Source organism: Leopardus geoffroyi, chromosome A1, assembly GCF_018350155.1.
Source record: "Leopardus geoffroyi isolate Oge1 chromosome A1, O.geoffroyi_Oge1_pat1.0, whole genome shotgun sequence".
NCBI classification, from domain to species: Eukaryota; Metazoa; Chordata; class Mammalia; order Carnivora; family Felidae; genus Leopardus; species Leopardus geoffroyi.
The window spans coordinates 186808051-186834199 of record NC_059326.1 but is presented as its reverse complement, the minus strand read 5'-3'; the positions used below and the strand labels follow the sequence as shown (position 1 = coordinate 186834199).

Here is a 26149-nt window from a genome sequence, read left to right as displayed (position 1 = left end):
GTATTCAATAAATTCAAGCCACCACCACCAACAGTACTACCACAACATCTTCATAAAGAATTAGGATGAAGAAATGGATATGAAGTGAACTTGTGCCCTCCTCTGAACACAAGACAAGAGAGGTACCCAGTGTAGGGGACTAGGGAGGGAAAGGGAGAGTCTACAGGTGATCTGAATGAATGATCTATTTATTATGTGCAGATATGGTTGACTGGTTGAGGTCTTAGGATGAGGCTACATCCCTGTGGAAGGAGATGGGCTTTATTCTGAAGGGAGGAAGCAGTTATCAGTGTGTTCTTTACAAAAGATTTAAAAAGAACAAAAAACACATGCCCCTGACACTTGGAGGCGGGTCAGGAAGCAGGTAAGGTGAAACCCACTAGAAGTCTCCAAGCTGACCATGAAATAAGAAAATATACTGAAGTGGTTAAGAGTATGAGCTTTGGAGTAGTCAAACTCAGATTCAAGTCCCATCTGACATTTTTTAGCTTTGCAAGTTAGGCCAAAAATTACCTTGGTTTTCTTTTCTATTAAGTGAGAATGATATCTATTTCATAAATCTGGCATATAGATCAACTAAGGTAATATTTATAAACACAGAGTATAGTACTGAATATGCAATATATTTTTAATATACTTTAATCCTTTTAATATTATTAATAAAATATATTATCTGGCTACCTGTTAGGCTTTCTGTTCATTTGCTTTTTGATATTGTTATGCCTTAGAGTGAAGTGCTGCAATCTAATCTAAACCTTGCTATGGAGATTTGAAAAAGTATTTCTTTTGTCTAATCTTGACCCATGGCATTGAAGAGAAAATATGGGACAGGCAAGGGGGAGAAGGATGGAGAAGAAACTTCAAATGGCAAATGGGAACAAATGTCAGGCCTTCTGGCTCAGATCCCCTCCACTCTCAGGAAGAGCTCTGTCTTCTGTAGCTAGTCTGAAAAAGCTGGACAGTACATTGTTATGGCATGGGGAAGTATTTCATCAGAGACTTTCCCAAAATGACTTAGACACTCAGATTAAGGGGGTATAAAACTGAAGGTCCCTATCTCCTAGCATAGCACAAATCTATCTATCTCCATTGAGCTTACTGATCATATTTTGAACTCTCACAATCCTCTATCTGGGTCATAGTCTTTAGTCTTGTGAATGAATGATTCTATATCAATAATACTTCTGCTTATTCTCAGCCACTCTTTCCTTGCTGGGCAAATGAATATTGTCCTCCTTTTATTCAGCTCTTACTCCTTCCTAGAGTCATTGTCACATGACTTGTCTCTCAAGGACCTAAATCATACTCATTGGTTCTAAATCTTCTGGCTTATACACATGTTGTTTCTGTCTCTTATACAATGGTAAGCTCCATGGCTTAATTCTAAATCACTGTTCACACTCACCCTAAAATCTAGTCATAAAGACCTATTCTTCACTGTGACAGACCAAGCTTCCACCTTCCACTCACGCAGCTCGGTGGATACCCAGAGCCTTCCACTCCTGCCATGCATCGCCTTGTGCCAGTCTCTTGGCAACCTCTCCTGAGGAAATACTGCCAAGAATCCAATAAACATCTGTCATCCTTCAAAGAGAACTCTGGATGGACATCAAAAGAACTAGGTTTTAAAGACTTAATTTTTCTTTCTTTCTTTCTTTCTTTCTTTCTTTCTTTCTTTCTTTCTTTCCTTCCTTCCTTCCTTCCTTCCTTCCTTCCTTCCTTCCTTCCTCTCTTCCTTCTTTCTTTCTTTCTTTGAGAGTGAGAGTGAATGAGCTGGGGAGAGGGGCAGAGAGAGAGAGAGAGAGAGAGAGAGAGAGAGAGAGAGAATCTTAAGCAGGCTCTACACTCAGTGCAGAGCCTGAGCAGGGCTCAATCCCACAACCCTGGGATCATGACCTGAGCTGAAGTCAAGAGTCAGATGCTCGATCTACTGAGCCACCCAGGTGCCCCAGACTTAATTGTTTCTCCTTCATTTGTCTATTCAAGTGTTTTTCCCTCTAATTTTTCTTATTTTTGTTTAATTTTAGAAAATTCTTACTATTTTTTTAATAGTAGTAGGACTATGTAACATGATCTCTACTTTGTTTTTCTTTTTTGAATGTTTATTTATTTTGAGAGAGAGAGGTAGAGACAGACAGAGAGACAGAGAGCATGTATGCAAGTGAGGGAGGGGCACAGAGAGAAGACGAGAGAGAGAGTTCCAAGCAGGCTCCATGATAAGCATGGATCCTAAGGTGGGGACAAATTCCACGACCATGAGATCATGACCTGAGCCGAAGTCAAGAGTCGGACGCTTAACTGACTGAGCCACCCAGGAGCCCCATCACTACCCTTTTAAGACAGTTTTCAGTGTACCATACAGTCCTGTTAATTATAGGCACAATGTTGCACAGCAGATTTCTAGGACTCATTCATCTTGCAAAACTAAAACACTTTACCTGTTAAAAATGAACTCCACAGGGCACCTGGGTGGCTCAGTCGGTTAAGCGGCCGACTTTGGCTCGGGTCATGATTTTGCGGTCTGCGAGTTCGAGCCCCACGTCGGGCTCTGTGCTGACAGCTCAGAGCCTGGAGCCTGTTTCAGATTCTGTGTCTCCCTCTCTCTGACCCTCCCCCGTTCGTGCTCTGTCTCTCTCTGTCTCAAAAATAAATAAACGTTAACAAAAAATTAAAAAAAAAAATGAACTCTACATTTTCCCGAACCCACAGCCTCTGACAACCACCATTCTACTCTCTACTTCTATTCAACTATTGCAGATACCCTGTATAAGCGGAATCATACAGTACTTGTCCTTCTGTGTCTGGCTTATTATGGACCATTCCAAACATATAACAGTTTCAATAACAGTCATAGTCCCAACTTTAAGGTCATCACTTGACATTCCACCTATGTTGATCTGTTACTGTACTGTCCAGTAAAATATGTCTGCACTTGTTAATCCATTAAAGTTAAATAACATACAGAAGTTCAGATCCTCATGTACACCAGTCACATTTCAAGGCCCCAACAGCCACATGTAACAAGTGACTATCATACTGGACAATATAACTCTACAAAACAGTTGAACACTTCCATCATCACAGAATGTTTTATTGGGCAGTGCTAATGTATATCCAACACTCACCACAGAGTATTTTGAAACAAATACCATGTCACCTAAACATAACACCAAAATATAGCAACATGTTATAATGTTATAAAAATAAACACATTGTAATAGTACATAACAACAATAATATATAATAACATCAAATATGGAGTCGGTGTTAAAATTTTCCCATTATAATAAAGTTTCTTAACCTGGGGTACACAGGAACCTTCAAGGGCTTAGCAAAAGCTCTTAGGTTACAAGCAAAAATTTGTTAAAGGATATTCACGCCTTTTTCTGGGGAGATGATTTATGGGAGTAGTTCTAAAATTCTGATAAGGGTCAGTTTCTCCAAATTCAAGAAACACTCCCTTAGAAAAATGTGTGGTCAGCTAGATAAATAAAGACATGAAGTAGGTTAATTGCTAACACAACTATAAAGCTAACTTTATAAATGTGAAATAAAGAATACATTCTTAGAGACATCTTTTTCCCTATACATCTATTTTTTGTTATGGCACAATTTATATATTTCAAATGCATGAAAAAAATAGGATCATTTACAGTATCTTAACATAAACTGCCTCTGAATGGGAGATTCCTTGTCAGTACTTTGAGGTCTATGAGACGTATCTAGAAAATGAAGGGAAAATGAAGACTACTTAAATTAATGGGGGTGGGATGCCTACGGTTTTTCCTTTTGATTAACTGCTGTAACACTGTCCTTCAGTTGGCTGAGGGAGTTTCAGGTTTTCTTTAGACATCATTAGGCGCCAGAGCTCTTACAGGACAACTTTGATGCTATATGAATTCTGCCATTTGCTAACAATGATATGGCTCTTGGGTCCTCCACTCCATTAGAACTATTAACTCCATTCCTATTAATTTTTGTTACAAATATTACAAAGGGGGTTGCTTCTGGGTGTTTAGATCCAATTCTATTTTGTGACTGTATATCCAGTTTCACAAATTGTTCTCAGAGGCCCAGTTATCATCCCTGCCCGTCTTCTAAGTGTCATGTCTTCATCATCTTCTAGATTCAAGCTACCTGTGCCATCTCCTACTCCTTTCTGGCCTTCTTCCCTTTCTTCCAACAGTCAAAAATTGTGAGGAACTTTTACTCCTGAGCCCATGGTGTCTGACATCTTATGTCACTGTCACTGAAAGGCCCTACCTCTTATTATTTTTAACTATAAAATATAGATGGGTGGCTGGAATTTTCACCTGCCATATGGAAGTGTATAATTGGGTATGGAGTAGAAGAGAACATGCTTCTCAGTTTGTTTTCTAAGTTAAGACTTAGAAAAGTGGAGAGTTTGCCCTAAACTTCTCTTGTGGTAACCATAAGTGTTCACCTTCATTCATTTACTCATCCACTCATTCATCCAATGCCTATTTACTAATAGCATCATCCATGTGCCAATGATATAAATTCACAGTTTTGATATGGCTAAGAGATGATCTCTTAGAGAGTTCTATTAATTCAACACCAAATGTTTATACAATAATTACTATAGGGTAGGCCTTGTACTGGGTAATCCAGACAAACACAATCCTTTTCTCAGAGAGATTATATTCTCCACTTGCATTCCACTTAATATCCCTATTCTGAGAGTTGGGGAGAGAATTGTCTCTTGATGTACACTGTTCGGGACAGTAAGTAAAAGAAGGTGAGATTACACAGTTTTACATTTGCTGTGACTTCTTCCTTCATCCTCTAAATTGTATTCCTGATTTTCTACTCCCAAAATGGTAATTAGCCTGTTGCCCCTTTGCACATTCTTACCCGGAACCACTGTCTAGACACCCATGAAGTCAACTGCAGAATGAGAAATCCCCAGCTGCAGTTGGAATCTCTCTGTTGAGCATCTGTAACCTTTTCCAGGAAGTTCAAGGTCTCAGATTTCCTCTAGTCTTTCTTAATCTAAGAGTCCCCATCAAAAAAGCTGAGATAAATATTCTCTTCTACTCCAGATGCAAATATCTGTCAACTGTATCTCTATGTGCTTCGCACACACTCCCAACTGAATTCTAGTACATCAATCATTTTTGAAGTCTTTAATGCAAAATCTTTCATGAACATCTCTCTGTAAATACATGTTTCAGCAACCTTTATCTCATTTCTTTCTCAGTAGCGATGATGTGGAAAGGCCCTCTCATTTAGAAAATTCTTTATGAAACAAACAGAAACAATCTTGGTTATTGATGCTTGAAATAGTCATTTTACATTTTCCTTGGTATTTCAAGGTTGTTTCCTTCTTAGGTAGGGAGGCAAGATTCTTGGTGGCAAAATCGAAAATAGGGAAATGGATCTTAGCTTGTTAGCATTCAGTAGTTTAAGAATGCTTACACTCATAAAATCTGAAAGAAAAAATATTTTATTTTATTAAGTCAACAAATAACCACTGATTGTTTGCTCTATATCATGCTCTGTGCTAACCACTAGATACTGAATGTTGAGTGACATAAACATGGTCCATGCCCTAGTGGAGAATAATGGGGAAACAGACACTAAACAAATGAACACCAGAATAAATACATAATTATGTATTGCAAGAAGAGCTAAAAGTACTTGGTACTAAAAGCCTTAATAATAAGGGGGCTTAGTTAATTTCATTGGTGAGGGAAAACTTATTTTTAAAAAGGGAGTTGGCTATGGAAGTATACCCCAGAAGGAGGGGATAAAAGCATTTGCAAAAACAATAAGGAGAAAAGGAGTCAGCCAGTTTGAAGAGCAGCACAGAGGAGCGCCTGGATGGCTCAGTCAGTTAAGTGTCCGACTCTTGGTTTCAGCTCAGGTCACGATCAGGTTTCGTGAGCTCGAGCCCCACATCAGGCTCCAAGCTGACAGTGTGGAGCCTGCTTGGGATTCTCTGTCTCCCTCTCTCTGCGCCTCCCCCACTTGCGCTATCTCTCTCTAAATAAATAAATAAACTTAAAAAAATTTTTTTGAAGAGCAGCACAGGAAGAATTGGAGAACATGTGGTGATTAGAGGAGCCTCTATTTTTCAATTTGAAGTGTCCTTTCTGTCAAATCTGGAATAAGCTTGGAGCATATTTCCATTTTATGCATTTTCAAATAAAATAAATTTTGTCTCTTGTATACACTTAATTCTTCAATATTATCTTCCAATAAAAGGCAGTTGAGCCTAAAGACACTGTGTGCAAAAACCCACTTTAAATTATAAATACACTGCTATATTGATACTTCTATTGCTACATTTTAAAAATCTTGGTATGTTTTAAACATGTTACTCCAAAGTGGTCTTTGCTGTTGTTATGGGGAAGGAGAGTAGAATTATCACCCTGGAAAGATACAAATCTGTGTTTTATGCTGGGGTCTGAGATTAATTTTTGTGTGGCCTTTGACAACATGTTTAAAAATTCTGTGCCTCAGTTCCCCCGTCCATATATCCAGGATAATAAAGTTAACCTCGGGGAATTGAGCAGATGGCTGGGATAATTAAATGTGTTAAGATTGTGAAATTATCTTGCAAAATAATGAAGTGCTACACAAGTGTTCCCTATGTCATTTTCATTTATTTATTTTTATTTCTGGAGGGGAGTTGTAAGGAGGTGCATGGTCTGTGCAGGGGTGATACCCTGGGCTCTGGAATCAAAATGCCAGTGTCCAAATTGCCTCCCTCACTTCTACCTGTGCCAGTTTACATAAGTGATTTACCTTGTTTACACCTCTGTTTCCTTACCCAGAAAGCAAGGAAAAGAATAGTCAGTTCCTTATTATGAGAATCAAGTGAGAGAGTCAAGTAAAGAATCTAGAACAGTGCCTACCACATAATTAGCTTTTAATATTGTGTGTGTGTGTGTGTGTGTGTCCGCACGCGCGCGCCCCTGTGTCTGTGTCTCTGTGTGAGTGTTGAGATGTAATATGAAGAAACTTACATTCAGAAGTTGAGTGGATCCATGGATTTCACTGGACAAGCTCGAGCACTCTCAGCTCAAGCTGTTCTCCCTTTATGTCCAAATTATTCTTCTAAAATAACCACTAGAAAACTAAAATCTGTGGTTTGATGTAATGGACCTACCCAATCATTATTTTCACCCATATGAGGTTTGTACTTAACCTAAGTGGTCCTCATAGATTTATTTAAGCTTGTGATCTCTGCTAACATTTTAAAAAGTGACATGATTCTCCCCCTAAAATCTCCCAGCCTAAAGGGCTTTATTGTGATTTAATACCACAGTAAAAGCTTTAATAGTTTTTAATATTATGTAACTATCTCTATAGTAAAGACCAGAAACTAAAATATGAAGTTTGGCACCCCAATACACTACATTTTTGCAAAATGTGGCCTGCCAAGTCCTTCCATTCCTCTGACTGAGAATACACAGGACTATTCTTTATACATTTTGGGAAGCTGACCAGCACTTAGAATTCTGCCAAAGAATTTAAGAAGCTTAACTTGTTATGGAAATATAGGGCTATATCAATATATTTAAAGAATATATAAGATTATATAAGAACATATTCATTATTCTCAGGTGGCAGAATATTATAAGCATAAAACCACACCCAAAGGCAAGATAGCAAAAGACCAGTTGATTAGACCACATAAAAAATTAGACTTTTTTATGATGCAATTCACCATAAACCAAATGAAAAGACAAATGACAAGATGAGAGAGTCTTTATAAATGTGAAACAAAGGGTTATCCTTTCCCAAATAGAAAATAAAACATTTCAAAAAGAAAAGTTAGCATAATACCAAAATTGATAGAAGAAAAACATCACTATCTGATAAATATTTGAAGAGATGCACAAATTGACTAGTGGTCATAGAAAAATGCAGGTTAATTAGAGAAATCAGTATTTACCAATCAGACTGCAAAAAAATGTTAAATATTGATAAAATATACTGTTTGCAATTTATTTATAAATATTTTAAATGGAAATATCCCTTTCAACCAAGACTTCCAGTTCTACTAACCCAATATGCTATGGAATACAACAGCGCAAAGACAGGTAAACTGTGCTTTTCATTGCTTTCACTGTATATGATAATGAAAACTCAGGGAAGACATAAAGGTTCATCAACAGCGTAATGATTCAACAATTTATGGCACATCCATATGATGCAATACTGGGCAAGTGTTGAAAAAAAAACTGAGTGATACCTATTAGCATTGACACTGAAGGATACTCATGATGCATACAGTCCTGAGGGGGTGGTCACAAAACAGTATTCATAGAAAAAAGTTCTAGAGGGGCTATATAATCTATTGGTGCTGTAGGAGGGATGATAAAGAAATTTTATACTCTGTATATTTATATTTATATATCACAATCAAATTCAAATGTGATATTTGTAATTAAAATAAATGAAATGTCCATTTTCTAATCCTGTGGTATTGTATTCCCTCACTGAGCCTACCATGCTCACTCTGCCCTTAGCTTTGTGAATTACTGACATATTTGCAGACTATACACATAGCAGTGTATGTTGATCATGTTGGAGTTTTTGGTATGGCAGGTTTGTTTATCCCAGCATGGGGCTTCCTGTGTCCTGACAGTCTCTCACCAGAGACAGGTGAAGTACTAATACCACCAAATCTCCTGGGAACCTGAGAGGCTACATTCACTTAAGGCATCCTCCAGCCTGATGTGTCCTACTTCACTCTGTTGAAAATGTAGCCTTTGAAGTTATCAGAGTAAACTGAAACTTTTCTATTATGTCAAAATATTTTTGTCAAACTAGCCCTTTGAAGGATTTCATAGAATCAAAGAGCATATGTGTTAACAACTCATTGGTACAAATTAGCTGTGTGAAGACTGTAGATTATCTATACCACACAGAATCTATACATAACCTAATGCCAATAACTGCTCACATTTCTACTATTTTTGTGCTGAAATAGGTAATTAACCCTGTGCAATAGATGTGAGTCATGTCAACGATTTTTCTTTAGGAGAGACCTATATAGGTAAAAGTATTAAAAAGTCTAAAATCAAATAAAACATGATATAAGAAACTGTTAGTTTAAATAAATAAACTACTAAAGACTAACATGTCTAGAGATTTTCAAATGCCACTTTTTATATGAACCATACATAATTAAATCTAGGGAGCTATTAATACATAAATCCTAACAGCTTTAAGGATTTAATTTCAACTCAGCCTCATAAAACTGGCACAGAAAAGCCAAAGCAGGTTTTGAAAGAGTTCGAAACGCAGGTTTGTCACGTCACAGACAAGTGAACTACAATTTCTGATCACAAACTAAATACATACGTCGTTCATTTTCAAGTTGCTCTTATTCCACTAGGAGCAAAAATGATGGCCATAATTCCAAGAATCCATGAAAAGATTTGCAATAGTGGGAAATTCTGTTTCAAGACGTATTCCTCGAAAGTGATTTTATTAGGTGCTCGAAGCATCTATAGATGTCATGTAGAGGAGTCACCCACCCTTTGATTCCGACGTGTGAAAAAGCATTTCAGAAAGATTCAGTAGAGGGGCACCTGGGTGGTTCAGTTGGTTGAGCGTCCCGCTTTGGTTCAGGTCATGATCTCATGGTTGGTGAGTTTGAGCCCTGTGTTGGGCTCTGTGCTGACAGCTCAGAGCCTGGAGCCTGCTTTGGATTCTGTGTCTCCCTCTCTCTGCCCCTTCCCCACTCATGCTCTGTCTCTCTCTGTCTCTCAAAAATGAATAAATGTTAAAAAAAAATTAAAGATTCAGTAGAAAATATTTTCAAGATATCATTCATCAAAGATGTCAAGAGAAGGTTTTAAAATTCTGTCCATTGATATATTAAAAATAACCATTTAAAGGTTCATTATTCAGAAATTTATTATTTATAGCCTATCAACACTTTTCAAACTGAGACATATAATTTGCTTGTGATGCTGGCTTCTTATTATATAAATCACATTTTTATTGGCACATATTTTTTATTAGTTTTAACTCTAGATGAGATATATTGGTCACTATGCATTTAATCATTCTTCCACTATGCAACATCCTCCATAAAATCAGATAATGTTTAGATTTTAAAAATATCTTTAATAATTAAATAAAGCTTAATGTATCACCAAATATTTAGCCTTCAATGGCAACATGCTGATTAACTACCTTAATCATGAATATATAGTTTTGCTTTATTTGTGGTAAAAATGGAAACAAAATCACATATAATACCCACATAGTGTACTATAGGTCTCTTATAATCATATGTGCAAAATAAATATAATTAGAGGGGCACCTAGGTGGCTCAGTCTGTTGAGCTTCTGACGCTTGATTTTGGCTCAGGTCATGATCTCACAGTTCATGAGATCAAACCCCACATCAGGGTCTGTGCTGACAGCATAGAGCTTGCTTGGGATTCTCTCTTTCTCCCTCTCTCTGCCTCTCCCCTGTGCGCATGCTCTCTCTCTCTCTCTCAAAATAAACTTGAAAAAATTTTAAATTAGAAAACTTTATTTTAATCAATCCTTAGCTCAATTTATTTTTTCAGAATCCTAGAATATCAGGGAGGAAGGAATTTACAACCTAAACATTCTAGCCATGATTCTGTCATTAACCGGATTAATGACCTTAGAGATATTGATTACTTATCTTTAAAACTGAATTGTTGAACTAGATAATAAGTAACTCTCAATTTAGTGCACTTTGTTATAACAATAGACAATGGGAACAATGCCAGAATGTGGTGCATCCAAATTAAGGCACAAACCATTATAAGTTATAGTTTAATAATTTGTAACCATCTAATTTAGTAGGTGGCACCGTGCCAAAACTGTAGATATTTAAACTTCCAAAATATACTCCTAAAATTCCTTCTTTTTACTGACTCATGTCAAACGTGTAAAAAAAAAAAAAAGTAGACTTTGACTAATATCATCTTGGCACTGAAGCATAAAAATTTTCACCAATTAATGAGATTTGTTTAGAAAGCATGATTTTTCATAGATCGCATAGAGTATTATATTTGTAGATACATATAGATACTTATGTACAAACACATATCTGTAATATGTATGCGTGTATGTGTGTATTATATACAGAAGGAAACAGAGATGGGAGAAAGAGAGACAGAGGAAGAGAGAGAGAGGAAGACAGAGGGGATGAAGGAATGTTTTAGAGTATGTTTTTGACCAATATCCATAAAAGAAATGTTTCCATAAAAATTTTAACCAATATAATATCAATATCTGGGATAACTCAATTAAAAACCTGTGGAATACACCTCTGGAACACATGGGCTTCTTTCAGAGAAGGGGTAATGAATTACATAGTTAATTTTTTACTGTTTAATGAATAAATAGTAAGGTATTTGGAATCAGAAAGATATAGGTTTAAGGATGCATTCCACAGACAGTACTGAGTTGTACTACTGGGAACTTAACTTTCCCTGAGCTTAAATTTCCTCAACTCAAAGATAATGATGATGATGATGATGATGATGATGATGATAATTATAATAACAGTAATAATACTACTAACACCTGAATCAGGTTGTTTTGACAATAAAATTAGGCAACGTATATAAAGCACAGTGTCTGGGACATATTGTTGGTATTATTTTTGTGTGTGAAATAAATATCTATATGGTAAATCTTCAGCCAATGTTTAAATTAATAGACTATTACTCCAGTTAATCACCTTGGCTTTTACATAGTCAAATATGGTCATGTAGCCCTGCTCTTTCCTGCTTTCAAGTCAGCACTGTTGGATTTCATGCACTTTCTTATGGAAGAAGATTAAATATTTGGGTGGACCAGTTTAATCACAAGATATAACACGAGGCAAACCCAAGCTGAGGGACATTCTGAAAATATTTAGCAAGTTCTCTGCAAAGTTCTGAGATTATGAAATAAAAAAGAAGGCTGGGAAACTGCGACGTTAAAAGAGACTAACAAGGGGCGCCTGGGTGGCGCAGTCGGTTAAGCGTCCGACTTCAGCCAGGTCACGATCTCGCGGTCCGTGAGTTCGAGCCCCGCGTCGGGCTCTGGGCTGATGGCTCAGAGCCTGGAGCTTGTTTCCGATTCTGTGTCTCCCTCTCTCTCTGCCCCTCCCCCGTTCATGCTCTGTCTCTCTCTGTCCCAAAAATAAATAAACGTTGAAAAAAAAATTAAAAAAAAAAAAAAAAGAGACTAACAAAGCATGATGACTAAATGCAACACGTGGATTAGATTCTGGAACAGAACTGATAAATCTTAATGAAGACTAGTTTATTCAATAGGATTTTACCCATGTTGATTTCTCAGTTTTGAGAAATGTTATCATGGTATGTAAAATAGTAACATCAGGGGAAGCTAGGTGAAAATCCTGAGTGAACTCTCTGTACTATCTTAGCAATTTTTCTGTGAACCTAAGGTTATTTCCAAAAAAAAAAAAAACAACAACAAAAAAAAACTAGCATTTGGGTGGAATCTGAGGGCTCATACTTCCCATAAATGATCAGGCCTTTATATTAGTCTCTATTTCCTTCCTCCCGATCCTTTACACTTAGGCTTCTCCCATAAGAGAAGGTTCACAGCACTGTCCCTAATTCACCTATCACTGTCCCTAACTTATACCTATCACTGGATCAGTGATCATACTGGTATGGTATCCATACCAGTGCTCCAAGAAAAATGGTTAAAAGAATAGTATGCCCACATGTGCATCTTCTCAGGTTTCAAACAAGCATCAAAAATAGAAAATTTATGGTTCAGGGGCCATCAGTGTTGTTGGGAAGAATTTATTCCAACTAAGTTCTAAGAGTACAATATCTTATTACTCTAATAAATTAACCAGCAATGACAGTTTTGTGGCAATTAGGTTATATAAACTTCTTACCATAAAGACACATCATTAGGTTATATTTTTAAACTTCCATATGTCACCCAAAGTTAGGCAGAAAGAAACATGCAATGCAATCTTTATGACAGATTTTCTTAAATTCACTAGGTTTCCCATTTCTCCTGACATTTTGTTGAAATTTTCATACTGTACACTTTGGCATTTGACAAGTTTGCTTCAACTAACTTTGTAAAGCAGGAGCATATGTTAAAAAATGGCAAACCATGCCCTCATGTGTGTGCGTGTGTGCATGTGTGTGTGTGTGTGTGTGTGTGTGTGTGAGAGAGAGAGAGAGAGAGAGAGAGAGAGAAAGAGAAACTGAGAGAGAGACTGAGAGAGAGGCAGAGAGAGAATGGAGGGTCATTTTTTTTTAATTTTTTTTTAATGTTTATTTATTTTTGAGACAGAGAGAGACAGAGCATGAACAGGGGAGGGTCAGAGAGAGAGGGAGACACAGAATCCGAAGCAGGCTCCAGGCTCTGAGCTGTCAGCACAGAGCCCGACATGGGGCTCGAACTCACGGACCATGAGATCATGACCTGAGCCGAAGTCCGACGCTTAACCGACTGAGCCACCCAGGCGCCCCGAGGGTCATTTTAACAAGACAGATTTTTAAAAATCTGTGATATCAAAGAAGCATTAGTAGGCTATATTCTTTGTGGAAAACAGCTTTAATTTAGTTTCTTTTATCATTGAGATATTCTCCTGGGGGTAAGAGTGGGTGGGAGTAAGTAAGTCAAATGCGAAGTAGTTTCACAGGGTGGAATAAAACCTTGTTCTATTTAAAATATAAATTTTGAATTTTCATATGGAATGGAAAACTTAACATCATAGCCAACAAAGAATACATAATATTAGCATTAGGAATCGTGTTCAGAGAGAAAACCAGGAATACACACTGAGAAATCTCTCTTTCTCTCTCTTTGTCTATGTGAGATCTAAGTAAATATGTTTCATTATTTCTCCAATTAGAAAGATAACTGATACTGACTCAGAGAAGTTGGCTTCAGATATTAACAAGATGTAATGAAAAACTCTGCTCTTCCAGAATCCAAAAGACAAGAAACAACAGAGAAGAGACCGTCAACCCAAGAGATTCAGGATTCACTGATGGGTCGTAAGTTGTCTCTAAGAAGGTACTGGATCACAAATCATGTCCCCATATCAGTGAGCATCTCCTGGCCCTAACCCTCAATGCCAAATGAATTTCTGCTGTCAGTGCAGCAGCACAAGACTACTGTAGATGGATTTGAAAGCAGAACCGGTGACATAATTTTGTGGGGTACAAAATTAAAATGAGAGGTCTCTTGTTCACAAATTATGAATTTCAGACAGTGGCAGCAGAGCATTATATCAAGCACGAGTCCCCTCATGCTTATACCAAGACGGGGGCCCTGTTTGCCCAGGTCTTGTGCTCACGAGGCCAACTCTGACAGAGTGTTAAACTCTGGATGCAGACAGAGCTGTGCTCAAACTCCAGTTCTGTCACATACTTAGACCTTGATAAAAGGCCCATGTGACAGTATTTATGATTATTGATTATCCTTGCCTCTTCTTTATATGAAAATGACAAGGCATCTAAGTAAATAAAAATAATCATACTATTTTGAACTAAAAGAACACCTAATAATCTGGTATAACTCCTCCACTTTCTGAAGAACTTAATTGATGTCTGGCACAAGTCAATGGCTCTGACTTGGGTCTCCTGACCCCAAATACAATGCTCTTTCAGTTGCATTGTGGGGCAAGAATGGTTGTTAATGGCCCAGGCTTTGGAACCAAACAGCCTGGGCCCAAATTCTGATTCTATTAGTCTGTGAACTCTTGGGCAAGTTGCTTAAATTCTCTGTGCCTCAGTTTCCTTATCTGAAAATGGGCATTCAAAGGGTACTTCACACAATTAAATCTAATGATTCTTATAAATAATTCAAAACTGGTTATCGTATAGAGTGTTAAATAAATGTTAGCTATTAATATCTCATACTTTACCTCTAAAAATACCTTCTTTGAGGGAAACAATGGATAACCATATTGATTAGTAGGGTAAATATAAGCTAAATTAGAGAAGTTAAGTGGATCTACAGCCAATTTAATAACTTTATAAAACAAACTATTAATGAGTTGATGTGTTTGTCAGGGCTACTCTTGTGTATTGTTTAAACTTTTTAAAAATAGTGTCAATAAAAGTGTGTGTGATATGGTTATAAATTTGTTAATGGAACAAATGGAAGGGAATTTTTTTTTAAGAATTGGATACAGAAATGACTGACAGAAGGAAGAACAAAAGTAAACAAAAATGAAATTTCACAGGGAGACCTGACTTCTTTTTTATGAAAAGAGATATGAAAGATATACAACTTTAAAGTTGACCAAAAGCTACACATGAAATTACAAGATAATGTGACTTCCCAGAAAGTAAGGACAATTTTAAGCTGTATTGATAGGGTATCCAGTGAAGGAAAAAATGAAAAGAGGTCAAATTTTAATGTCAATCAATAGTGCAGTCAAAGGTAACCACCCAGGCTTAAGGTTTCTCAGTACATTCATTTTCAAAACTCTTTAAAAATATAAAAAAGCCATTTTTAGCAATATGCCACATAAAAAAGGACATAGGCTGGATTTGGTTCATGGGTCACAGTTTGCTAACCTCTGGTCTAAACATTTTCATCCAATTGAAAAACAGAGATTATCAAAGAATATAAAAAGTAAGACCTTGCTATATGAGACCACAGAGACCTACTTTAAGTATAAAGGCACAGACACATTGAAAGTAAATGGATAGAAAAAGATTAACCATGCAAAAAGCAAGCATGATAATACCAGATGGCTCTTTTAATATAAAATAAAATATGTTTTGAGACAAATAATATTACTAGAGATAAAGAGTGGCAATTCATAATAATTAAAGGGGAATTAATCAGGAAGACATATCAGTTATCATATGCCACAAATAATAGTTTTAAGACGCATGAGGCAAACATTTACAGAATGAGAGGAAGAAAAATTACACAAATATTGCAGGAATATTTTTATACCCCTCCCCCAGGATTTGATAGGGCTAGAAAATAAACTAGCAACAACAGAGAACATACAAACAATACTATTAACCATCTTGATCTAATTGTCATGTGTAGAACAATACATCCATTGGGTACAGAATACCCATTCTTTTTAATTGCATACAGCATATTTACCCAAGATAGATAGGCCTCCATAAATTTTAAAAGGGTAGGAACTACAAAGAATATATTCTCTAATCACAATAGGATTGAATTAGAAATTACTAATAATACTATGGCTAGGAAAACTCCAACTACTTGGAGGTAAAACAACACAATTTCAAAAAATTAATAAGGCAAAGAGGAAATCACAAGAGAAAATAGAAAATATTTTGAGAAGAATGACCATGAAAATACATTAAAATTTTGAAAAGCAAATAAATCAGGGCTTAGACAAAAACTTGTATCTTCAAATCCTCATATCAGAGTAGTTAGTTTGAATCAGTGGCCAAGGTTTCATCTACAAAAATCTATTGAAAAGATGAGTAAAGTAAATATAAAAGAAGCAAAGGAAGAAAATAATAAAAAACAGGAATCAATAAAGTAAAAAATAGACACTAGAGAAAACTAGCTGAGCCAAAAGATGATTTTTGAAAATGCTATCAAAATTGAAAAAACACTAGCAAAACTGATCAATAAAAAAGGAAGAACACAGGGGCACCTGGGTGGCTCAGTCAGTTAAGTGACCGACTTTGGCCCAGGTCATGATCTCACAGTTTGTGGGTTGGAGTCCCTCACAGGGCTCTGTGCTGACAGCTCAGAGCCTTGAACCTGCTTCAGATTCTGTGTCTCCCCTCTCTCTCTGCCCCTCTCCCGCTCACTCTCTCTGTCTTAAAAATAAACATTAAAAAAAAGGAAGAACACAAATCACCAATATTAATAATGAAAAGAGATTATCACTACAGATGTTATAGGCATTAAAAGAACAATAAGAGAATACTATGAACAACTTTATGCCAAAATTCAACCTCTTAGAAGGTACAGAAACATTTATGTAGAAATATAACTTGGCAAAAATGACACAAGAAGAAAGAAAATGTGATCAGCTTTATGTTTAGTAAAGATACTGCATTTATCAGATCTCCCTACCAAACAAACAAATAAACAAAAAACCTCTAGGCCCAGATAGCTTCACTTTTGAATTCAATCATTTAAGAAAGAAAAACAACAAACAAACAAAAACACCAAGCTAACGAATACTTACATAAAATAGAGGATGCCTACTGTCCTTAGTCATTTTGGAGGCCCCATATCTCTAATACCAAATCCTAAGAAAGGCATTGCCAAAAATGAAAAATTATAGTTTAGTATCTCTCATGATTCAAAAATCTTCAACAAAATCTTAGAATATCACACTTAATAACACATAAAAATGGTAATGCACTATGACCCTGTAAGACTTATCCCAGGAATGTAAGATTGGTTTATCCTTCAAAATCAGTTAATATGATCCAGCAAAGTGCCCTAATGACAAAAAACAACAACAACAACAACAACAACAACAACAAAAAACCCACATGACTGGCCACTGAGGGGCTACTTATTTTCCATTTTTTGTAAGACTGAGGAGGCAGCTGATATCTGTATATCCTTTACATTGTGAGAATAGGCTTAATGAAACACCGTAGTCTCATTTTTCCCTTCCTGATATTTTTCTCCTTAATTTGAGGAGGCAGTGATGGCCTCAGTTTGAGGGTAAAACTGAACAGAGATCCTTAAATATAGCAAATGATAACCAAAAATGGGCTGGGCTGGCTATTCTTTATTTGTCCAACAATCCATTTGTTTATTTATTATTCAACAAATACTTTGAATTTTACAATGCTTTGCATTCAGCACTGTGGATGGAATGATAAGAAAATAACCATGGTACTTATCTTGTGGAGTTTACAGTCAAGAAAGAAAGCAGCACTGATTATAAGAGAATAAAACCCACAAACATGACAACTGTAACAACTGCATGAATAAAGGGTACAGGTGCTTTGAGAGAGGGAAATTAGGAGAGACAATGCGAAGACATTAATTCTAGCTTTAGATTTGAAGGATGAGTAGGAGTGAGCTAGGCAAAGAAGGGAGGAAAAAGTATTGCAGGCAGAGAATAGCAAGGTAGAAATCCCTGAGGCTATTCATGGTTTTTGTTTGTTTGTTTGTTTGTTTTCTGGTACAGGTGCAGTGTCTTGCCTCTGTGGATCTTAGGTAAAGAATGGTTGGGCTGGGGTGCCTGGGTAGCTCAGCTGGTTAAACTTCTGACTCTTGATTTCAGCTCAGGTCATGATCTCACAGTTAGATGTAGCTCCATGTTGGGCTCTGTGCTTATGGTGCAGAGCTTGCCTGGGATTCTGTCTCCCTCTCTCTCTCCCCCTTTTTTCCCAGTCTCTCTCCAAATAAATAAACATAAAAAAAAAAAAAAAAGAATGGTTGGGCTGAAGAGCCAAGAATCTTCACCCCACTTCACACACCTTCTAAGTTTGTGATCAAGAGGTATTTTCACCAACTCAATGTTATTTACAAGAATATAATAATCGTTAACACATCTTCTTTGGGGGAACCTGTGAAGGTCCAGGAAAGAATATCAAAAAGAAGCCTTTAATCTTTGATCCTTTCTTCCTGCTTTCCATGTCCAAAACAAAAAGAGGAAAAACTTTCTTTTGTTTGAGTGAGAATTTTAGATAATTGTTTTTTATATGGCATATTGTGCTTCAGAGATTATTCTCATATATTTTTGGTTTTCTTCTTGAGTTATGGATGCATATGATGTTTAACTAAGAAGCTTAAAATGCTAGAAATTAGGTCTTGAAAAGTAACACGTTAGACCAGCCCTAGAAGAAAGCAAAAGACCACACTGAGTCTAAATATATTCCATCCATTCCTCCGGGTGCATGAGTTGCATTATGGCCCACTGGGACTTTAAAATGTTACAACAGAGTGATTAGAGGGACTGAGGATTTCTCATTGCTCCAGGAATGTCACTCATCCCCTACTTGGCAATGGAGAATAGGGCAGATTATCTGTTTTCTTCTTTCTGGAAAGCCTGATAAAGCATTCTCATTGTCTCAGATTTCCCAGAGGAGAGAGATGGTTAAAATGAGAATCCCAAACCCCTTTTGGCTTAAAATAAATCCTTCTGCTGGGTCTTTAATGAGCCCCTTTTTACAAAATTTTCCCCATTTTGTTTGATGATTTCCTAAACCCAGTAAGGTACCAGTAAGTATGTGTTTAATTGACTATGAGCTACAGTTTCAAGTTGTGTTCTTAAGCGCATGTTGTTTTTATTAACTCAATGAATAAGCATCACCAACATGGTTAAATTATCATACTCTGTAATTAGGCTTTGAGAATTAAGTGAGTTCTATTGTCACCACTTCCAAATGTGTATTTTAAATTACTTAAACCTCAGTTTCCCCATCTGTAAAATAGTGTGACATTGTACTTACCCGAGGGGCTGTTGTGAAGATTAAGTAAGCTTATCAGTGTAAAGGGCTCACTGCAAAACTGGCATTCCAAATGGTAGGTATTGTTAGTATTACATTGAATATAGTCCTTAGATCTTAAAAGAGTCTTTTGTTTTTTAAGGAACATTCTGCTAATGTATCTTCACAACTAGAAAGTTGTAGACAAGCAGCATGACCTTTATTTACATAAGCACTAAGAAGAGAAGGTAGAATTGGAAAGACACATTAAAGTAACAACTTTGTTTTGCATATGCAAGTAATTTATAATACTCTCTGTCTTCTGCTCACATATTAAACTGTTTTGATACAATTGTAATCAGAACAGCCACAATTATTCAACTTAAGGCCAGCTCATCCTTAACATATTTTTTCTATTTCTGTCCACTAAAGCTTATCATTGGGCAGTAAATTTGATTAAGTTTAGACTCAAACAGCATTTTATGTCAGGGGTTCAAGTACAAAAATGTCTCAGAATATATATCTATAATAAATATTTATTTCTAAAGGTGACAAAAAGGGCCATTTGAAATCAATTAAACTATCAATGAATGGCTTTCTTTTACTGAGAAATAAATCTTTAATTTTTTTCTGTTTATCAGAAAAAAGAAACAAAGTGACTGACTAGCAATGGTTTGATAAATTCTTGACACATTTATGAATATTACGATATTAACATGCACATACCCATAGAGTATAAACACTCCCTTAATTACAGGGACAAAGGGCGTGGAGCAACTTCTTACCTTAAAACAGCTTAAAAACTTAATGCCCCGTTCCAGCATTAATGTTTATTTGACTTCAGCATCATCTTCCCTTGCATACTTTCAAAGTGGTGGTAGGCTGATTGAGAGCAAGGTCCCTGAGGATGACTGACTGAGAATGAATCCTGACTATGCCTCAGGTATAACCTTTACTTAATTTCTTATTCTCATCTGGTTGATGGGATAAAATAAGACCATGGATATAAGGCACGTAGCGCTTACTAAGTGCTCAATAAATTCTGCCTGCCTGTCTCTCTACCTAATGTGGCCACAGAAAAATTCATGTAAAGTCTCTAATATTTTCAGGCAAATAATCTGAAATCAATGGCCAAATAGCTTGGGGGCAGGGAGGGTGATAAATCCCAAGAGAGGGAATTCCTCATGGGCACTAATTTGTTTTGGGAGGGCATGGTTCTAGAGTGAAATTTGATGAAATCAATGAATTAAATTGGTAAAGAATTTCTTCACTACCTACCTGTCATTTGCAAAGCAATATAAAAGATAAAGGATAAGACATAATCCTTTTTTCAAGAAGCATAGATGGGGCACTGGGTGGCTCAGTTGGTTGAGACCCTTGGTTTCGGCTCAGGTTATGATTCCATGGTTTGTGAGTTCAAGCCCCGTGTCGGGCTCTGCTCTGTCAGAGTGCCTGGGACACTCTCTCTCCTTCTCTTTTTGCCCCTCCTCCACTTTCTGTCTCTGTCTCTCTCTCTCAAAATAATTTTTTTTTAAAAAAGCATAGCAATCAAGGTTCTTAGCTGCAAACAATATAAAGTGATGGGTTAAATTAAATAGAAGACACAGTTATTAAAATGATATTGAACAACTTACAATAGGCCAGAAATCCAGGTGTGGAAACTATGAAGTCAGGAATAATGTCCAAAACTGCAGAACTGTCCTAGTAGAGTTATCAAGGCAACTTCACTGGGTAGGGGTACTATGGTTCTTACAGCTATATGTTCCCCTGAACACTTCCATCCCTCCACTGCCATAGCTCCTAACTTTCTTAGGCTGGCTTTTCCCACAGTCACTGGTTCTCACAGCACAGATTTCCAATTCAAAGTTATGGGATTGGTAGAGTCTTGGTCTTGCACCCACCTTCTAGTTGCAAGTAAGGCTGAGAGAATGAGTGTGAGGCTTTTTCAACTTCTGTTATGGAAGGTGAGCTTTGTTTCATAAAGCAGGGGATTCTTCAAATATAATGTTCAGATATGGGGCAGGCAAAGAAAGTAACAAAGTCCACTGAAAGCATATATCTCAGCAGGTAGAATTTAATAAATATGGAATTATTAGAAATAAATTATTTATAATACAAACAGGAATATATTAATTTTATGTTAGGTGTATAAACAAAGAATATATGTATAATGGTTAGAGACATGGGCTCTAAAATTAGATCTGTATTCACATCTCAGCTTGGTCAAGCAATAATAATGAATGATAATAATAATAATAATAATAATAATAATAATAACTGCCCTAATAATAATTCCTCACTTCTGTCTATGGTTCAAAATGTAATTGAGGTTCTGCCAATTGGATACACTTGTTGGAGACTTGATTTCAGAGCTTGAAGTGAGAGAGGCACAGCACAAAACACCTCTTTCATTAGTACAGATTACCTGAAAATCAGTGTGGTTTTGGTCTAGTGAGAGCAGCGGTCCCTCTGTTCTGCAGGTAGTCATTATACTGTGGCAGGGACACTGACTGCCTGTCAACACAGGCCTGGGCTGTGACTGTGAGAATTATATGTAAAAGCTCAGCCTAGAGTCTGTTTCTTCAGTCTTCCCAAGAATTCTGTAAGCTAAGTAAGTCTCTTTCTGCTTAAACTAGCTACACTGGATTCTGTTTACTTCAGTTAGACATTCACCTGCTAACGTGTGTGATCTTTTGTAAGTTGCACAACTTCTCTAAGGTACCACATCCTCATTTGTAAAGAAGAAATACTATTAGTAGTTGTCATATGAGATATATAAATGAGATTATATGTGTATATACAGCACTGTATCTAATACAAAGTAAACATTTAATAAATGGTAGTGACTATTATTGATGATGGTGATCATGATAACAACAAATGTAATAATCATGGTAGTGAAGGCAATGGAGGTGGGAGTAGGGATAGATGATAGACTCTGGAAGCTATCATGAAGAAAAAGGTGTTTGATTTGCAAAAACAAATCAAGAGTTTTGAAAGCCTACTGAAAGGACCATATCTCCAAGTGGTAACACAAGGAGCCAGAGTCAGGATCTGAGAAAAGTCAGTCTAAGTTATAATTCATTGGGCTGCAACTATCAAACAAAAACAACATGAGTCTTCTGGAAATGCTTCAGGGAAGGTCTGTGGGTGTATTTATGCCTCTGGCTTATGATGTTCACACCAGGTTTCCTGAAGTGCTCTCCAGCTTTCACTAAAAAATGCTAAGAAAGCCACACATGTGGCATTTTCACTTAATTAGGATACAGTATAAAATGCAGCCCAGCCAAAAAGAGACAATTTTTGGTGACAGCTCTGTTGGCACCTTTCCTGAGCCTCAAGGAAAACCAAGTAAACAAGTCTGTACCCCCACCACCCTCTCACCATGAGATCTGCCACAGAAAAATTTGTAATATACAATGAGCACCTCAACCGAGTTTTTTTTTAATTTTAATGAAAGTTTCCAAGCAGGAAAAAAAATGAGTATTAGAAACATAAAAGGTGGCCATCACCTTCAGAAAGGTAAATATACATAGCACAGGGTTTTGAGCAGAGCCTAATCCAAAACTCTGTCCTGAGGGACTCAGGAACTCATTTCGTCTTTAAGAAAACACTTCAGTTTAAGAACCAATAATGGGAATCCATTTCCTTATAATTGCTCCTCTCTGTTCTTTGAGTTGCAAGCTGAGCCTGTGCCAACACATCCTGAAACTTTACACCTGTGCTTACCACATGGTCAGAAGGGTGAACAGCTCTTAAGCTTTGAGCTCTTTTAGTTACCAAGTCAGCTTACTACAGATGAGGGGTGGAAGCCTTGGTGTTTCATTTACCTGGGTTTGGCACAGTATTTACCCTGATATACACAGGGCAAAAATCTGGTAAGGGACTGAGTCTACTGCTAAAATATATCTCCCCAAATTCTCTCTACCTAGAACTCTAGATTCCAAAGGTTCCTGTGAATTCATGTGGCAATCTTGATCACTGCCAGGAAAATATAGTTTATCCACTTCCTACCTGTTAGGCTAGTGTTTACTAAGATATACATACACACTTCATAAACTGCTTTGCTCTGAACACCATGTCAGAGAGAGCCCAATGGTGCCTTGCGGGAAATGAATATGGCAGGCAGATTTTCATCTGTGAGATGGGAGATACTAATTTGATAACACTATGAATTATGCTTCCTTTTGGTTTGCCTGCTTTGGAACAATAAAATAATGGTTTTCTTTGCAATTAAGAAAATAACTATACTTCAATTCTAATGCCCTTTGGCTTCCTTTTATATTATTTTTGAAATCAGGATATATGTAAAATCATACCCAAAGACTTTAAATTTTATTTTTTCTATGATATACTTATTCAACTTCTATGAATTTGCCTCATATATTTGTGTTACTCAGCCTTTTCTGAGATGATGAAAATGTTCTATATACTTACACTGTCCAATATGGCAGATACTAGTTACATGTGGCTACTGAGCACATGAAATATGCCTAGTTAGACTGAAGAACTAAATTTGTAGTGTTTTTTTTAAATAACTAATTTAAATTTAACATTACATATTACATTGTACAGAAGAGCCATACACACACACACACACACACACACACACACGTAATCTTATATATATGTATGTATATATATATATGTGTGTGTATATATATATATATATATATATACACACATAGATATGTAATCTTGATTGTATTTAATGATAGCTTCAATCATGCACAAATTACATTATTAAAAAGAGCAAAATAGTAGTCATTTTATGATGTATAATAGGGAACCCATTAAATAAATTATGATTCATCCATATGTAGAATACTAGATATACACAAGAAATTAGAAGAGAATATTTCATAAAATAAGATATTTGTGATACGCTATTAAATTTTTAAAATGAGGTTGAAAATTGTTTATGTAGTTAAAAATTGAGTATGTGTATGAAAAAGGAGAATTCCACTCTAAGACAGTATATTTACCTTTCCCACCTTATTCAAATCTCATAGAAATAAGTGTAAAAAGAAAGAACAGTAAAAATCCATAATAGCACTATAAAATAGGCAGGTATCATTACATCAATGGGCCAATAATTTTGGAAAATCACAAAAGTACAAAAGTTAGAATGTGGATGAGGTTATGTAGATAGAAAAAACTAAATAAGGAAACAAGTTTTGCACAGGGAAGTGCAACGGAGAGGGCTGATTTTCCCACTAAAGTCAGAGAAGTGTGGTTTTTACACCTGCAGCATTAGCAGGACCAACAAATGTGAAAAATGAAAATTCTTGAGCCTCATTCCAGACCCATTAAGTTAGAAATCCCAGGGATAGGACCCAGCAATCTGTGTTTAGCAAACTGTCCAGGACATTCTCATGCTCATTCAAGAGTGAAAACTATGCCCTAGAGGACTCTTTCCCAACTTTGTTCACTGTTATCACCTACGGAGCTTTTAAAATGACTGATTCAATAGGTCTGTGGTGTGGCTTGTTCATTGGGATTTTTACAAACTCCCCAAGGGATCTGATGTGCAGCAAAGTTGAGAACCTATGCACTAGAGAATTTGCAGACTCATCAAGTTCACAGAGCAGGAGCCACCATGCAACCACCAGACTTCTTATTCTCTTATATCTGGCTGTGGTGACTGCCCCTAGACAATGCGGGAAGAAGGCTCCTTAAACAAAGTGGGGCTGCCTGGGTTCCTAGTTTACATACTGGGCTGAAGAGAGAATCAGAACAGAGTGCCAGATAGCCCTGGGTGCTGCTACAGATGGAGAGGAATAAAAGGATAAGTTGTTCTATCACATCCTTCCAGAAATGAAAGGGTGAAATAATCTAAGGTACTTAAACCTCAGATAAGCCTTGGTTATCTGTGAAAGGTCTTAGCCTACTCTTCTAAAGAGGAAGGCTGCCTGGTCATCAAGCCCGGTTCTCTTCCTGTCCCCACTCTCCTTATTCAGGGAAGAATCTGACTATGAAAACAGTCATGTAAAAGTGCTAAGGAAACCCACATCAGTTCAGAAAATCTGTATCAGTAACTACTTGGCCAAACTAGCCCTTTGTTTACAAATATGAACTGATTACCAAGATTAGCTGACTTACAAGGAAAATCAACAGCATAAAAAAAGACCATAATAAATAAACATATACCATCACAAAAGGATATCAAACAATGAAGAGAAGAAAACTTGTAAAATAATTTTAAATGATATCTGTAAACTAAAAAGGACATTCCATAAGAAAACAAGTGACTATGGAAAATGAGATATCAAAGAATAAGACAGTTCTTAGAAATTGAAAACAGGATGGCCAAAATAGAATACTAACAATAATTTCTTTAGAATAAAATAAATATTAGTAATCTGCAAGATAAAAATCTACAAATTGTATTTCAGAGCCATGGTAGATAGATGTGAGACACCCAATATCTATTTGTAGGAATCCCAGAAGGAGAAAATAGACTACAGAAAGAGAAAATTTAAAAAATGTGAATAACAAATAAGATTTCTCTTTACTCCAGGGGAAAAAAGCTTTAGATGGAAAGAGTTCAATATTTTCATTTTTCATACTCCATATCAAGATGCACCCTTTATATCTAAGTCACTTCTTCACTTTCTCATAATGGACAAATTGTAAGGACAGAAGCTCTAAAGTCCAAATACCCCAAATCACAAGTACTATCTGCATCAGGTGCCAGTGTTTCTAAACATACATCCTGGTACTTATTTATTGTCACAAGAGAATAAGAATAGTAATTGTTTAACAAAGATGGTTCAATGGAGATCACAT

The 26149-nt window shown here is 36.5% G+C and overlaps 1 protein-coding gene and 1 pseudogene across 4 annotated transcripts in view; both read right to left on the bottom strand.

Annotated features, from left to right (window-relative positions):
* Positions 1-26149, bottom strand: part of GABRB2 (gamma-aminobutyric acid type A receptor subunit beta2) — a 237053-nt gene that overhangs the window by 91317 nt on the left and 119587 nt on the right. The gene's annotated exons all lie outside the window — the stretch shown is intronic.
* On the bottom strand, positions 2653-5731 carry LOC123611174 (annotated as a pseudogene).